This window comes from Bison bison, unplaced genomic scaffold (assembly GCF_000754665.1).
Source record: "Bison bison bison isolate TAMUID 2011002044 unplaced genomic scaffold, Bison_UMD1.0 scf7180017864163, whole genome shotgun sequence".
In the NCBI taxonomy this organism is placed as follows: Eukaryota; Metazoa; Chordata; class Mammalia; order Artiodactyla; family Bovidae; genus Bison; species Bison bison.
Window position 1 is genome coordinate 3,357,851 of NW_011494735.1, and position 14,384 is coordinate 3,372,234.

The 14,384-nt window shown below is 39.5% G+C and overlaps 1 protein-coding gene across 4 annotated transcripts in view; it reads right to left on the reverse strand.

Annotated features, from left to right (window-relative positions):
• Window positions 1–14,289, reverse strand: part of RAB3IP (RAB3A interacting protein) — a 56,536-nt gene extending 42,247 nt beyond the window's left edge. The window contains exon 1 of one of the 4 annotated variants that reach the window (XM_010841524.1): window positions 14,054–14,284. The gene's annotated coding sequence lies outside the window, so the exon portion shown is untranslated. Of the gene's footprint in view, window positions 1–1,795; window positions 2,666–13,772; window positions 14,027–14,053 lie in introns of those variants that run through there. The other 3 variants (XM_010841526.1, XM_010841525.1, XM_010841528.1) reach the window with 3 other exon arrangements.
• Between the last annotated feature and the right edge of the window lie 95 nt (window positions 14,290–14,384).

A 14,384-nucleotide genomic window follows, 5' to 3' on the forward strand; every position in this document is an offset into this window, starting at 1 on the left:
GGGACGGGGGAGCCTGGTGGGCTGCAGTCCATGGGGTCACTAGGAGTCGGACACGACTGAGTGACTTCATTTTGACTTTTCACTTTCATGCACTGGAGGAGGAAATGGCGACCCACTCCAGTGTTCTTGCCTGGAGAATCCTATGGACAGAGGAGCCTGGTGGGCTGCCATCTATGGGGTCGCACAGAGTCAGACACGACTGAAGTGACTTACCAGCAGCAGCAATAGCAGCAGCAGTTACTACAGGATTATAAACGATGATTTTAAGTATATGGGAGGATGTGCATAGGATACATGCTGATGCTGTGTCATTTTATATAAGGGACTTGAGCATCCGGGAATTCTGATATGGGGTGGGAGTGAGTCTTGAAACCAATGCCCTGTGGGTAGGTACTCAGGGACAACTGTATATGGACAATCAAAACCCTAACTATTAAATCTGCATATACCAAATTTCAAATCCAATGAATGTTTTCTTTATTGTAGTAAACAGTAATTTCAGTCCTTAAAATGAAACTAAACTTTGCTTTTTTTACCCAAAATATTCACTATGCCAAAAGGAAGATCATATCAACAAGGAATTTAAAGTATTTAACATTCAATTTTAATTTATTACCTTTCCCTAAAATAATATTTTTCATTCATTGTTCATAATACACACACAAACACAAAAGCAAACATCTAAACCTGAATATTTCATATTCAAGTGAATATAGTTTATCAATCAATTCACTCAACATGAGAAATAAGGTTTTCATTAAACACTGACATTTTATCAGGAACCATGATACTTTTTCTTTGATCTCATATACTCCTAATTCACCTTTATATACCTGAGAGGTTCACTGAATCATCGTGGGAAAGTATTTGCATTTCTGGAAATGTAAAATGGCACAAACCCTATGGAGGAAAATTTGACAATATCCACAAAATGACAGTCACTGAATCTATGACCCAGCATGCCCACTTGACAGGGCTTTATCCCAAATATAAATGGGCAAAATAAAAAAGAAAAGATATATTCATAAGGCCAACAGCACTAGCAAAAGACTGACTGACTGAACCAACAGAGGCACATCCTCATCAGGAAGCACTATATAGCTATAAAAATAAATGAGCAATACCCACATACTGCTATGAGGGAAACCTGAGAATACACTGACATTGAAAAACAAGCAGTATATAATAAGCTACCTTTTATATAAGAAAGGGGAACATACAAATTTATATGTATATAATTATATATATTTCTATGTACTTATATTTTAGAAATAGAAGGATACACCAAAAATTAATTTTAAAAAAAGTTATGTTTAGGAAAAGGGCAAGAACAGGAAGAGGAGACAGGCGTAAAACCTAGACTTTTCCAAATGTACCCTACTTTATAGATATGAATTTGAACTTGGAACCATGTACATAAGGCAAAATTAGATTTTTTTTTAAATCTTTAAAATAGAAGATGAATCTAGCTCCATTTGGTACTTTACAACATTGAGAAGAACTATTTCAAATGACTTTAAAACACAGTAATAAAACTGTATATCCCCAGTGGCATATATTCTAAGAACAAAAGGAAATTTAAAAAATAATACACTATTTTCAGTAATCGTATTAGTAATGTTGATACTGCTATTCTGAAACTATTGTATAAGATTAAACAATATCATTCATAACTAAAATTTTCAGCATATGAGAAAAGAGACACAAATACAAAATCAAGGAATTTAAAACTCTGAAGTCCTAAATTTGAATCAGAAATACCAGGAAAATCTCTTCTATTTATAAAAATGCCTACCTTTATCTGCTGAAAAGGTATAAGAGCAGTAACCAACTCAGGAGCAATGCGCACCTCTTATGCCCAAAGCAGTATTATATCCTACCAAAAAAAAGAATAGTGGCAACTCTGAGGAATGGCTGATCCCAGGCCCGGGGCAGTAATATACAAAAGGATCTTGGAACATCTTGTTTTACCAGGAAGCAAGAAAGCTATCAAAGACTACTGGAGAGGTATCAAAGGACTCCCACTAACCAAAGATGGGACAACCTGAACATCAAAAAGGACAATCTCTGTTAAGAACAAACAAACAAAAAAACCCAGTTTTAAGCTCAAGGTTTCATGATTATACTAAAAATAAAGCAAACAAAAATAAATCTCACTGACTCCTTTTGATCAGTACCATGTAACCAAAACACTATTTTGAAAACTGGTAAAATAAAGAATCCAGTATTTATCCTGACTTTCCAATATATCAGAGAACTAAGAGTTTATGAGGAAAAGTCCTTCTTTTCAAAAAGTCCCGCTTAATAACTTTGTATTCTTAATGAAACAATGAGTCTAGACAACAATTATCAACAACTATTAAAGCCCTAAGGTAAAATCTGGGGGACTTTATAATTAATGGATCAAAATGACAGTACTTGAACTCACTGATGACTTAATATCACAAAAAGGGAGAAAATCATAAGTTATGAGAATTATGTGGTAAAAAAGAGAAGAACACTACCACCATTCATGAAGTATTCTTGACCCCCTCCCCTAATAAAAAGAAAATGACCTCAATTCAATTAACTCTCTAGGTGATTATCAGTTTGTAGGAAATATAGAGCACAGTGTGTGCGGGCTCAGTCATGTCCGACTCACTGCAATGCCAGGGACTGCAGTCCACCAGGCTCTTCTGTCCATGGAATTTTCCAGACAAGAGTACTGGAGTGGGCTGCCATTTCCTACGCCAGGGATCTTCCCAAGACAGGGATCAAACCTGAGTCTCCCATGTCTCCTGCATTGGCACACCTTTACCACTGCGCCACCTGGGAAGCCCAACAGAGGGTAAAAGAACATATTAAAAATAGCACCATGAGGACAAAAACAGCAAAACCCAGACTTTGGGAAACTCTACTGGATAAATCACCTGGTTTTTTCCATAAATAAAAATGGGGGGGTGGGAATTTATAAAGAGACTTAAGACATAAAGAGATATAATATGGGGACCTTGTTTGAATTATCTGAATTAACCAACTATAAAAACATTATGAAAAAAAAATCAATGGAACCTGAACACTGGATATTACTGATATTATTATGAATTATTGTCAGTTTTTAGAGATAATAATGGTATGATGGTTATGTGAAAAAAACTTATCCTTTAGGGATACTACAGAAAAACATAAGAAATAAAATTCCTTAGATTTGCTTCAAAATAATCCAGGGGAGAAGGATGGTATGGGGAGCTAAGTCATCCAACTACCAGTACCAATTTCACAGGATTTCAGAGCTGTTTCTCCCTTCAGTTCAGTTCAGTTGCTCAGTCATGTCCGACTTTTTGCGACCCCATGGGCTGTAGCACCCCAGGCTTCCCTGTCCTTCACCAACTCCCAGAGGGTGCTCAAACTCATGTTCATCAAGTCGGTGATGCCATCTATTTACTGAGCATTTACTTAATAGCAGGTATAGTGCCAGTACATATATAGCTGAGGAAGCTGCAGCTCAGGGCAACCAGGATTAAAATCTCTGGCTTTTGGGACTTCAGAGTCCTAGCTCTTAACCACACCACACTTATCACCACTAGAATTGCTTTCCTTTTCCACTGTTAGACGGTTCATGTAAAAATGTTTCTCCTTAAGTTGAATTAAAATCCATTAGGTGGCTCAGATGGTAAAGTGTCTGCCTGCAATGCCGGAGACCCGGGTTCAGTCCCTGGGTTGGGATGATCCCCTGGAGAAGGAAATGCAGCCCACTCCAGTATTCTTGCCTGGAAAATTCCATGGACGGAGGAGCCTGGTAGGCTACAGTCCATGGGGTCGCAAAGAGTCGTACACAACTGAGCCAGTTCACTTCACATCCCTGCAACACCCACTCTATTTTTCCTATAAACATTCAACTGTTCTTTCAATGAGTTTTCACAGAGAGTCTACTATGTGCCAGGCTCTGGAGAAAGAAGATGGTAAATCATCTCTGCTCCCAAATAGTATCAATATAGTAGGAGACAATGACAATTAGAGGCAATGACACAGTGTGATAAACGCCAAAGAATAAGCAAAGGCTACTAAGAGACCACACAAGAAGGCCAAATAAATCAGAAGGAAAAGACTCCCAGAAAAAAGTAAACCCAAAGAAATAGGAAATAATGAGAAAGATAAAGAGCCCTTGGAAGGACTTTTCAGGCATGTCTAAGGTGTAAAAGTAAAGCATTTGTGGAAAATGTTCCATAAACTGGAGCACAGACTAGGAACATAAGATCCAAACCTCAAAGAGAGGCAGGTTTGAACCCTGGTAGTTCAGTCAGTAAAGAACCTGTGTCCTGTGCAGGAAACCCAGGTCCGATCCCTAGATCAGGAAGATCCCCTGGAGAAAGAAATGCCAAACCACTACAGTATCCTTGCCTATAAAATCCCATAGACAGAGGAGCCTGATGGGCTACAGTTCATGGGTTCCCAAAGAGTCGGGCACGACTGAGCGACTAACACTTTTCCTTTTCTATCAAATTACTGGGCCAATGTGTGCCTATCTTCTCTCATCTGGAAACCTAGCTTGGTTTGCTTCCTCACAGGTTGAGAATTAAGAGAGAAATGCAAGTAGCATTTAGTAAAGTACCTCAGAGCACTGCCTTTATGTACAATGTTTTCATTCTGGGGGATACATTAAAACACTGTTTAAATTCCAGCCACTCCTGAAAAGGAAATTATTTGAAGATTAAATGTAGTCCCTTTTTCAAGCATGTGAAATTTCCATAAAATGTGTAACTTAGCTGGTAATGAGCTGCCAATCACAATGATCTAAAAATCTTTTGCTCTTTCAAATGGAAGCATTAAGATTTGTTTTGCATTCAAAGTTCTCATACGAATAAAATAAACTGCTAGTTTTAAGCAGTAGTACTCTCTGTATTGTGTGTGTGTGTTCAGTTGCTCAGTCGAGTCTGACTCTGCAACCCCGAGTGACAGTAGCCCACCAGGCTCCATTTCTTTCTCCAGGGGATCTTCTCAACCCAGGGATCAAACCCATGACTCCCCACATTGGCGGGTGGATTCTTGACCACCAGTGCCACCTAGGAAGCCCTACTCTCAGAATTACTGCTAAGTCGCTTCAGTCATGTCCGACTCTGCGTGACCCCATAAACGGCAGCCCACCAGGCTCCCCCATCCCTGGGATTCTCCAGGCAAGAACACTGGAGTGGGTTGCCATTTCCTTCTCCAATGCATGAAAGTGAGTAGTAAGTTAACTCAATAACTCAATTTCAAGTGCAGTTATCCCAATTCATAAACTAAACTTGTCAGAGATCACTACAAATGAGTAAAAAGGATGATAGCATTCAATTTTTATGGGTGAATTACTAACAGCTTGAGTGGCCTTATTATCACTCAGTTTTAAGTAATAAAGCTGATCTCCAATTTAAAAAGTTGATCAAAACAATTTGCTTCTGATTCATAGTATTTATTATATCTTATTTCTTCTTTCCAGAAGTCAGCATTATCACAGCAAAAACAGCAGCCAATACTTACTGAAAGTTAACTATGTGTCAGTTAACTAAGAATTTCCCATGTATCAACTCAATGAATGCCTAGAAAAATCTTAATGGTTTATAGTTATTAAATGTATTTTATACCTATATTATTTTAGTATAATTGATCATTTTATCAATTATTTTTATTCCAGTTGAATGGAAGGATGATTGTCAGCTTCGACTCCTCAGGGCAAATCCTGGTACTAAGTTCTAAGAATACAGATACGAAAATGGGCTAAAAAGAAGATGCATAGCCTATTATGGGCCACTAAATGATAATCCTAAAGAGAGAGGAGGAGGAAGACAATGTTTCAAGGAAAAGTAAAAATATAAGTTAGATTTTTAAATGCTGAATAAGAGTCTGTAGATGAGCTAAGCAAGGAAATAATATAGCATAGTCAAGGAATAAGGGTTTGGCACTAATGAAACCAGAAAAAAAAAAAAAAAAGAACAGAATATCAAGCTGGAGAAGCAGATATGAGACAGATAATTAAAAGCTTCACTTAACATGGAAAATGTTACTTGGAGTTTCATCCTGAAGAGGTGCTCAGATCTACATTTTAGAAAGTACAGATGAATTGTGATGTCATTAGAAAAATGACTCCCAAGGACTTTAACTAGAGATAAGAGACTAAAGGCAATTAGTTAAGAGGCTACTACAACAGACTAGGCAAGAGAGTATGAAGGTCACACATTGCAAATGAGGGGATGAAGGCATATATATTTAATATCTATATATGAAAACATTCAGAATAGCTTCAATTATATTTCTACGTATACACACATATGCATTACATTATTACATTGTTTATTGTGACATATACATATATACATTATTCTAGTTATTGCTCTTGGCATCCCTTTGAAATGGTTCTTACCTCTATTTTATGGATTCAGAAACTGAGGATCAGAGAGGTTAATTAATTTTGTTAAGGTGAAACAGTCAGTAACAGAGGGAAGATTCAAAGCCTGGTGTGTCTGACTTCAGCACCTGCGTCTGACTCCACTACATCTTAAAAGGTTAGGGGTAAGACTCAAGACAAAGGTTAGATGAAGACAGAGGATCTCTAAGGCAGTCCTACCCAGCCAATTTTAAGAAGAGAACAATGCAAACAGAAGAATCCTACTTAATCTATGAATGACTGTTTTACTTTCAGAAAGAAAAAACTAAAGTTTCTCTAATGCACTGCTATTGAAATGAGCATTTGCTGTTACTCTGCCATCCTTTCTATTTTCCCCTACATTCTCTTTGCTCTCATCATTTCCTTACTTATTTTGCTGCTATGCTTGGATTTAAAATAAGTACTTATTCAGCCCCTTATAGTTTGTTGTGGGAGGGTAGGGATAGCATATAAATAAAATCAACAGAAACCTGATTTTAATATAATGGCCTTTGATATAATCAAAAAGTGTGGATGTTTGTAATTAGTAATCCTTACCTAAAAAAAATTTTAATGTTAATTTTTTTAAGTGTGAAACAGTATTATAGCTAACTGCCTTTACCTTTTAGAAACTGTGTGGATCACAATAAACTGTGGAAAATTCTGAAAAGAGATCGGAATACCAGACCACCTGACTTGCCTCTTGAGAAATTTGTATGCAGGTCAGGAGGCAACAGTTAGAACTGGACATGGAACAACAGACTGGTTCCAAATAGGAAAAGGAGTTCATCAAGGCTGTATATTGTCACCCTGCTTATTTAACTTATATGCAGAGTACATTATGAAAAACGCTGGGCTGGAAGAAGCACAAGCTGGAATCAAGATTGCCGGGAGAAATATCAATAACCTCGGATATGCAGATGACACCACCCTTATGGCAGAAACTGAAGAGGAACTAAAAAGCCTCTTGATAAAGGTGAAAGTGGAGAGTGAAAAAGTTGGCTTAAAGCTCAATATTCAGAAAACGAAGATCATGGCATCCGGTCCCATCGCTTCATGGAAAATAGATGGGGAAACAGTGGAAACAGTGTCAGACTTTATTTTTCTGGGCTCCAAAATCACTGCAGATGGTGACTGCAGCCATGAAGTTAAAAGACGCTTACTCCTTGGAAGGAAAGTTATGACCAACCTAGATAACATATTGAAAAGCAGAGATATTACTTTGCCAACAAAGGTTCGTCTAGTCAAGGCTATGGTTTTTCCTGTGGTCATGTATGGATGTGAGAGTTGGACTGTGAAGAAGGCTGAGCGCCGAAGAACTGATGCTTTTGAACTGTGGTGTTGGAGAAGACTCTTGAGAGTCCCTTGGACTGCAAGGAGATCCAACCAGTCCATTCTGAAGGAGATCAGCCCTGGGATTTCTTTGGAAGGAATGATGCTGAAGCTGAAACTCCAGTACTTTGGCCACCTCATTCGAAGAGTTGACTCATTGGAAAAGACTCTGATGCTGGGAGGAATTGGGGGCAAGAGGAGAAGGGGACGACAGAGGATGAGATGGCTGGATGGCATCACTGACTCGATGAACGTGAGTCTGAGTGAACTCCGGGAGTTGGTGATGGACAGGGAGGCCTGGCGTGCTGCGATTCATGGGGTCGCAGAGTCGGACACGACTGAGCGACTGATCTGATCTGATCTGAATGATATATTTACAGATAAAATTATACAATGCCTGGAATTTGCTCAAAATAATGCAGGAGAGGGACTAGTACAGGGAGTAGATGGGGCAGGCTTGACAGTAGTTGATGGGCTAGATGATGGGAAATTTGAAGTTTGTCCTATATTTGCATCTATGTATTTTGTTTTAAATTCTCCATAATTAGAAAATTTTAAGATTTATTCAAATACTATATAAAGGAAGAAAAAACAAAGAGGTGTATAAAAAATAATTTTCTCATTAACTTTCCCTAAAATTATAAAGCTGATTTTCCAAACTAATATTTGGTTGTAACAAAAAACAATTCACATTTACATTTTAGGAAGCAGTCTATGTTTATAAGTGTGAAATTAATTACTAACTCAAAGGAAAAATTAGTCAGATGGTCAGTCAAGCTACACAATCTTCCCACTCATTAAAATAGACCACAAATTAATTTCCATTTACTAATACCACAGGATTAAATGTACAATCTGACATATTGCAAAATGTTCATTATTGCAGATTCTTAAAGGTTTTCAGAAATTCTCAGAACTTGCTGCTGCTACTGCTAAGTTGCTTCAGTCGTGTCCAACTCTGTGCAACCCCATAGACGGCAGCCCACCAGGTTCCACCATCCCTGGAATTCTCCAGGCAAGAATACTGGAGAGGGTTGCTATTTCCTTCTCCAATGCATGAAAGTGAAAAGGGAAAGTGAAGTCGCTCAGTCCTGTCAGGCTCTTAGCAACCCCATGGACTGTAGCCTACGAGGCTCCTCCGTCCATGGAATTTTCCAGGCAAGAATACTGGAGTGGGTTGCCATTTCTTCGCCAGGGGATCTTCCTGAGCCAAGGATCAAACCCGTGTCTCCTGCATTGGCAGACACTGTATTACAAATTCTTGGAACAAAAATATAAAAAAACAATTGTTTTCCAAGTTTTCTTCTCTTAAAAGTGGAAGCCTCTTTATTTTATATATGTAAGAATACAGGTCAATTAAATATTCAATAGGCACTGAAGTATATGTTGATTGGATAAATAAGCAATAAGATTATTTAGGGAAGTAATAAATAGCAGAGCAGTGAAGAGCAGAGACAGTGATTCCAGGCCACCTTTAAAAATTGGAGATAAAACAATAAGTACCATAGCAAGATTGGAGAAACTGTTTTTAAAGTTTGGGGAAAACTGAGCATTTGATCAAACAAGCTTCAGAAAACATTTCTAATTCAGATTCTGTTATTAACTGGCTGTGTGAACTAGGGTATGTCACTTAATTTCTCTGAGCTTCAGTTTCAACATCTATAATGGTGGTGGTATTATTGCCCCTGCCTATATTTGAGAAAATCAAGGGGCTTATCTGTCAATGTAAAAATGTCCTGAAGACGGTAAAGCACAACACAGATGAATGATATCTATAAAGACTTAAAAAAGAATAAATGAGGGGGTAAATAATAAGAGCCTACAAAGGGGTTTGCCTTACAAACCAGAAGGGAACCTTAGTTATCCTTGATAAAGAAAAAGGAAGGGAAAAACAAGTCTTTCTGAGGTACAGAGTTCAAATTAACTCTCTTCCCAACAAGAAATTAATTAATCCACATTTACGTACTGTTCTTCAAATCTACTTTAGTTGTTCTTTTATACTTCATCTTGATCTGTCAATCAGATGCCCACAAACAAATACTCAAAACTATTATCTGGACACATCAAATGACAATTCACTTACTTAAATGGCTCTAAGGGGCTTCCCAGGTGGCTCAGTGGTAAAGAATCTGCCTGCCAATGCAGGAGACATGGGTTCAATCCCTGGGTTGGGAAGATCCCTTGGAGGAGGAAATGGCAATCCACTCCAGTACTCTTGCCTGGAAAATCCCACAGACAGAGGAGCCTGGAAGGCTACATTCCATGGGGTTGAAAGAGTTGGACACGACTGAGCGCATACACATGCAGGCTATCATCAGTATGCTTCTGTATGCGTCAAAGCTACTCTCACATTCTTGCATGGAGTTTCCTTCCACTAGATTGTCAAGTCATAAACTTTATTATGTAGAGTTTACCCAAATTCCATTATGCTTATACTTACAACAGTTGTCAATTATAAGCAACAAACTTCTCACACTTGAACTATTTCAATAATTTCCATTCTTCTTCCTCTAAGTAATCTTCGCTTATGGTTAAAACTATTTAATTTTGTGTTGCTGATATCCTAAGATAAATCAAGATTACTTTTTCACTTTTTTCTATATACAACTGAAGTTTATGAAACTACCTCATTTAGCTCTAAGTTGAAAGGGAAAGCAGAAGGGAAACACAGAGATGGCAAATTAATGCTACCTCTTGTAAGTAACCTCTCCTTCCCTTAGGCCCTTCAATCCCTACTCTGAACACTCACTTCCATTTCTACTGCTAGAACAGTTTCAACTCATTTTAACATCCTTTTCGCTAACCATCCATCACCAAACAGCACAGTACCTACTAGGTTCCAGGCCCAATACTAAAGCTATATGTTGGGGTAAGATGCATTAAAGGCCTGCCCTCAAAGCATGTGTTCACTAGAAGAGACCTTACTGTCAACAAACATTTACAAATACGATGTAAATATTTAAATGATACCAAAATAGAGGCATGTGCTCTGTGCTCTGGAAATATAAAAAAAAAAAAAATACATAAGGACTATGTGGCAAAGGTAAGGACAGTAGGACAGAAAAAGAGTAACTATTAATAGCTAAGTGAAGTGAAAGCTAAGTGAAGGGATTCCCTGGTGGCTCAGAGGGTAAAGCATCTGCCTGCAATGCGGGAGACCTGGGTTTGATCCTTGGGTCAGGAAGATCCCCTGGAGAAGGAACTGGCAACCCACTCCAGTATTCTTGCCTGGAGAATGCCATGGACAGTGCCGACCACGGGGTCGCAAAGAGTTGGAGAGTCGGACACAACTGAGCAACTTCACTTTCATTTTCAAGTGAAGTGAAAGTCACTCAGTCATGTCCAATTCTTTGCAACCCCATGGACCATACAGTCCATGGAATTCTCCAGGCCAGAATCCTGGAATGGGCAGCCTTTCCCTTCGCCAGGGCATCTTCCCAACCCAGGGATCAAACCAAAGTCTGCTGCATTGCAGGCAGATTCTTTACCAACTGAGCTATCAGGGAGAGCTAGAAAGGAGTCTTTAAATTTCTTCAGACATTTTCTTTTTAGGATATCAGATGTATTTAAGTAATTTAGTAACCAATTTACCACCCTTCATTGAACTACATCTTGATTCGCACTCTACAGGGCAAAGGTTTGGTGTGAAAGGGTGTACTCCCTCAGATTACCCTCAAAGCTTTCCCTCAACACACAAATATCACTACCAACTACTCCTTCTTTCTTCCCTACTCTCCAACTACTTAAGCACTTTGTCTTACCTGACACTCATTAAAATTACAACACCATATGTATGTGAAGGTACCTTCTAAATTTTGATAAACTTACAAAAAGATATGGCAATGATTACACGGTCTACCTTCCAGACTTCTTACAGTCTTTCCTTTAATCCCCACTGTGACTTGCGAAGTAGACACTCAATGAAATGTCTAATTTAAAAATCTCTGGTGATACACTAAGAATTACTTATTACACCAATATTAAGTATCTCATAAAAGCTAAATTAAAACCAATTCTTCAGCATTATAATGTACACAGGAAGAAGTAGAGTGGTTAAGAGCATGGACATCAAAGAAAAACTGCCCAACTCCTAATCTAGTCCCCTCATTAATTAGCTTTTGTGACCTTGAGCAAGCTCCATAACCTCTCAGTGCCTCAATCTTCTCAACTATTAAATGGATAAAGTATTACCTAACTCCTAGGTCAATGTGAGAGTAAATGAGTTGGCATAATGCTCAGACCGGAACCTGATACCCCCTAAGGGCTAGACTCTGTAGTAGTAGCAGCAGTGCTCGCATCACATCATCAGAAAACCTGTTTATTTTTTAACCAGTCTTCTTAGTCACAAAGCTCTTTTTACAGAAGGTGCAGTTCAGGAGTGGAAAGAGCAAGGCTGGTAGGATTTCCATTTGGGCAGTCACACTCAGTGTTTAATCCTGGCTCTGCCATTAGTCAGCTATAGGACTACAGACAACTAAGTAACTAGAGGCAAGTTATTCACCTCTCTGACCCTCGATTTCATGATCTATAAAATGCAATACCACCACCTATACGCCAGGAATGTCCCAAGGACTAGAGAGTCAAGGTACTTGAAGTAACAAGCACAGTGCACGTCACACTGTTGAGCTCTGTTCCCCTCCTCCACGCCCTACACGGAGCATCTCACCTAATTCTCATCCCACCATTATGAAGCTCATATTAGACTGAGCCATATTGAAAACAGCTGAATACTGGCAAACCCCAAACTGTTCAATCTAACACTACCCCCATTTACAAATGGAGAAAATAAGCTCAGAGGTTAAATGATTTCCTCAAGGTCATACACATGATTTAACTGACCGAGCTAAAACTTAAAAAAGATAATTTTTTATAAAAATTGGTTCAATGAGTCCTGCTCAGAAAGGGAGGGGGGAGGGTATACTAATTACAATAATACATGTAAAACTACTGTAACCTGCACGTTCTTGTTTTGCCATATTAAAAACCAAGATGATGAGCAGATTTCTAAGAATCTTTCCATCTTAAAAACTATTTGCAGTGGACTTCTCTGGTGGTCCGGTGGTTACAATTCCACACTTCCACAGCAGGGGGCACGGGTTCATCCCAGGTCAGGGAAGTTCAACAGGCTGCACTGAAGACAGTCAACACACACACACACAGACACACACACACACACACAGACACATACCCACACACAGTGTGTCCATGTGTGCTGTAGAAGTTGAGGGTTCAGTGAAAATTAGAGGAAAGTAATATTTAAAAAAGCATTAACTACACCAATTCAAAACCTACAACTGGATCTAATTATCAGAAAATTCACAAAGCAGCTGAACATCAAATATTCATCCTGGTGAAAAGTTAGCAGTATTCAATACCACCGATGAGTTCTTTGCCAAATATACCAGAAGAGTTGCAGTCTATGTATGCCCTTTGGTTCTCGAAATAGTGGGTATAGAAAAACAAAAACAAAAAGACAGAAAAGCTCCCCCTCCCAATAGTAAGAAATATACTATTGTAGTAACATTATATAACCGCTAAGTTTATTTCTACATATTCCACAAGGATAGGATTCTATCATACAAACCATACTTGGGATACGTATCTGTCTAAACATGAAAAGTCCTATCAAAACGCACCACACTAGTAAATAAAACAGCAAGCGGCAACACAAGGCCGCATCAAAGTGGTGAAATCTTTTAACAGTATCAAATATTTACTCTGACTGGTTACAAATCTATTCTTCATGTTTTCTCCACTCTGCCTCCTTTCTCCTTCATATGTCATTCACCATTTTTTCCCCTTAAAATGGCATGAACAACAAAATAAGGATAATGAACAGAAACCGGGTCTTGCAACAGATTTACAATACAACAGTTTTGTTCTAATCCTCTTACTGGCCTCTGCTGCAATTATGTAATCATTTCACGGCAAAAGCTTACAAGGAAGTCTCTTCCCCGACCCTGAAATGAAGCTGGAGGGGTAAACAGAAGTGGGAAACAGGTAGCCTCGGAATTTGCTACATTTCCGCGAAACTAAACTGCATCTTTGGAATCATCATTACCTGAGCGTTCTTAATTTTCAAGACTTTACCCATTAGCCATTACAGACTTTTTTTTTCTTTTTTAAATCCCATAACTGGCAACTCTTCACGTGCTGCAGATTTCATCTAACACCATCACTTCCCGAGTCCATTAAACTCTCTTTTCCCTGGGCGATCAGAACGAGCTATCCACGCTGGAAGGGTAGTGTAATTACAATTATGTCTGAACAGCTCGCCTCAACTCCCCGAAACAAAAGTCAGGCTGAACTGAGCTATCTCCTAAGGCGCCGGTTCTTGCCCACCAGGTTTCGCCGAAACCTCCCAAGGGTGACCTCTACGCCTTGGCGCCGCGCCCGGCTCGCCGTCTCCTAAGACCCTCGGTCCATGCCTACTGCCTCGCCGGGTCCAGCTCCCGCGCGGCGCCGGCCTCCAGACTTGTTGGCGAAGTCTCTCTACAACCCGCCCCGCAAGCCGGGCCCTCAGCTCCGGCCGCGCGCGCCCCACCGACAGGTAACCTGGGTCTGGCTCCACGCCTCGGGCGCTCAGGACAGCGCAGTTAATGAGTAACGCGCCCGAGGGACGGGGGAGGAGCCGCCGCCGCCCGACGCCCACCAGCGGCCCCAAGGGGCGCCT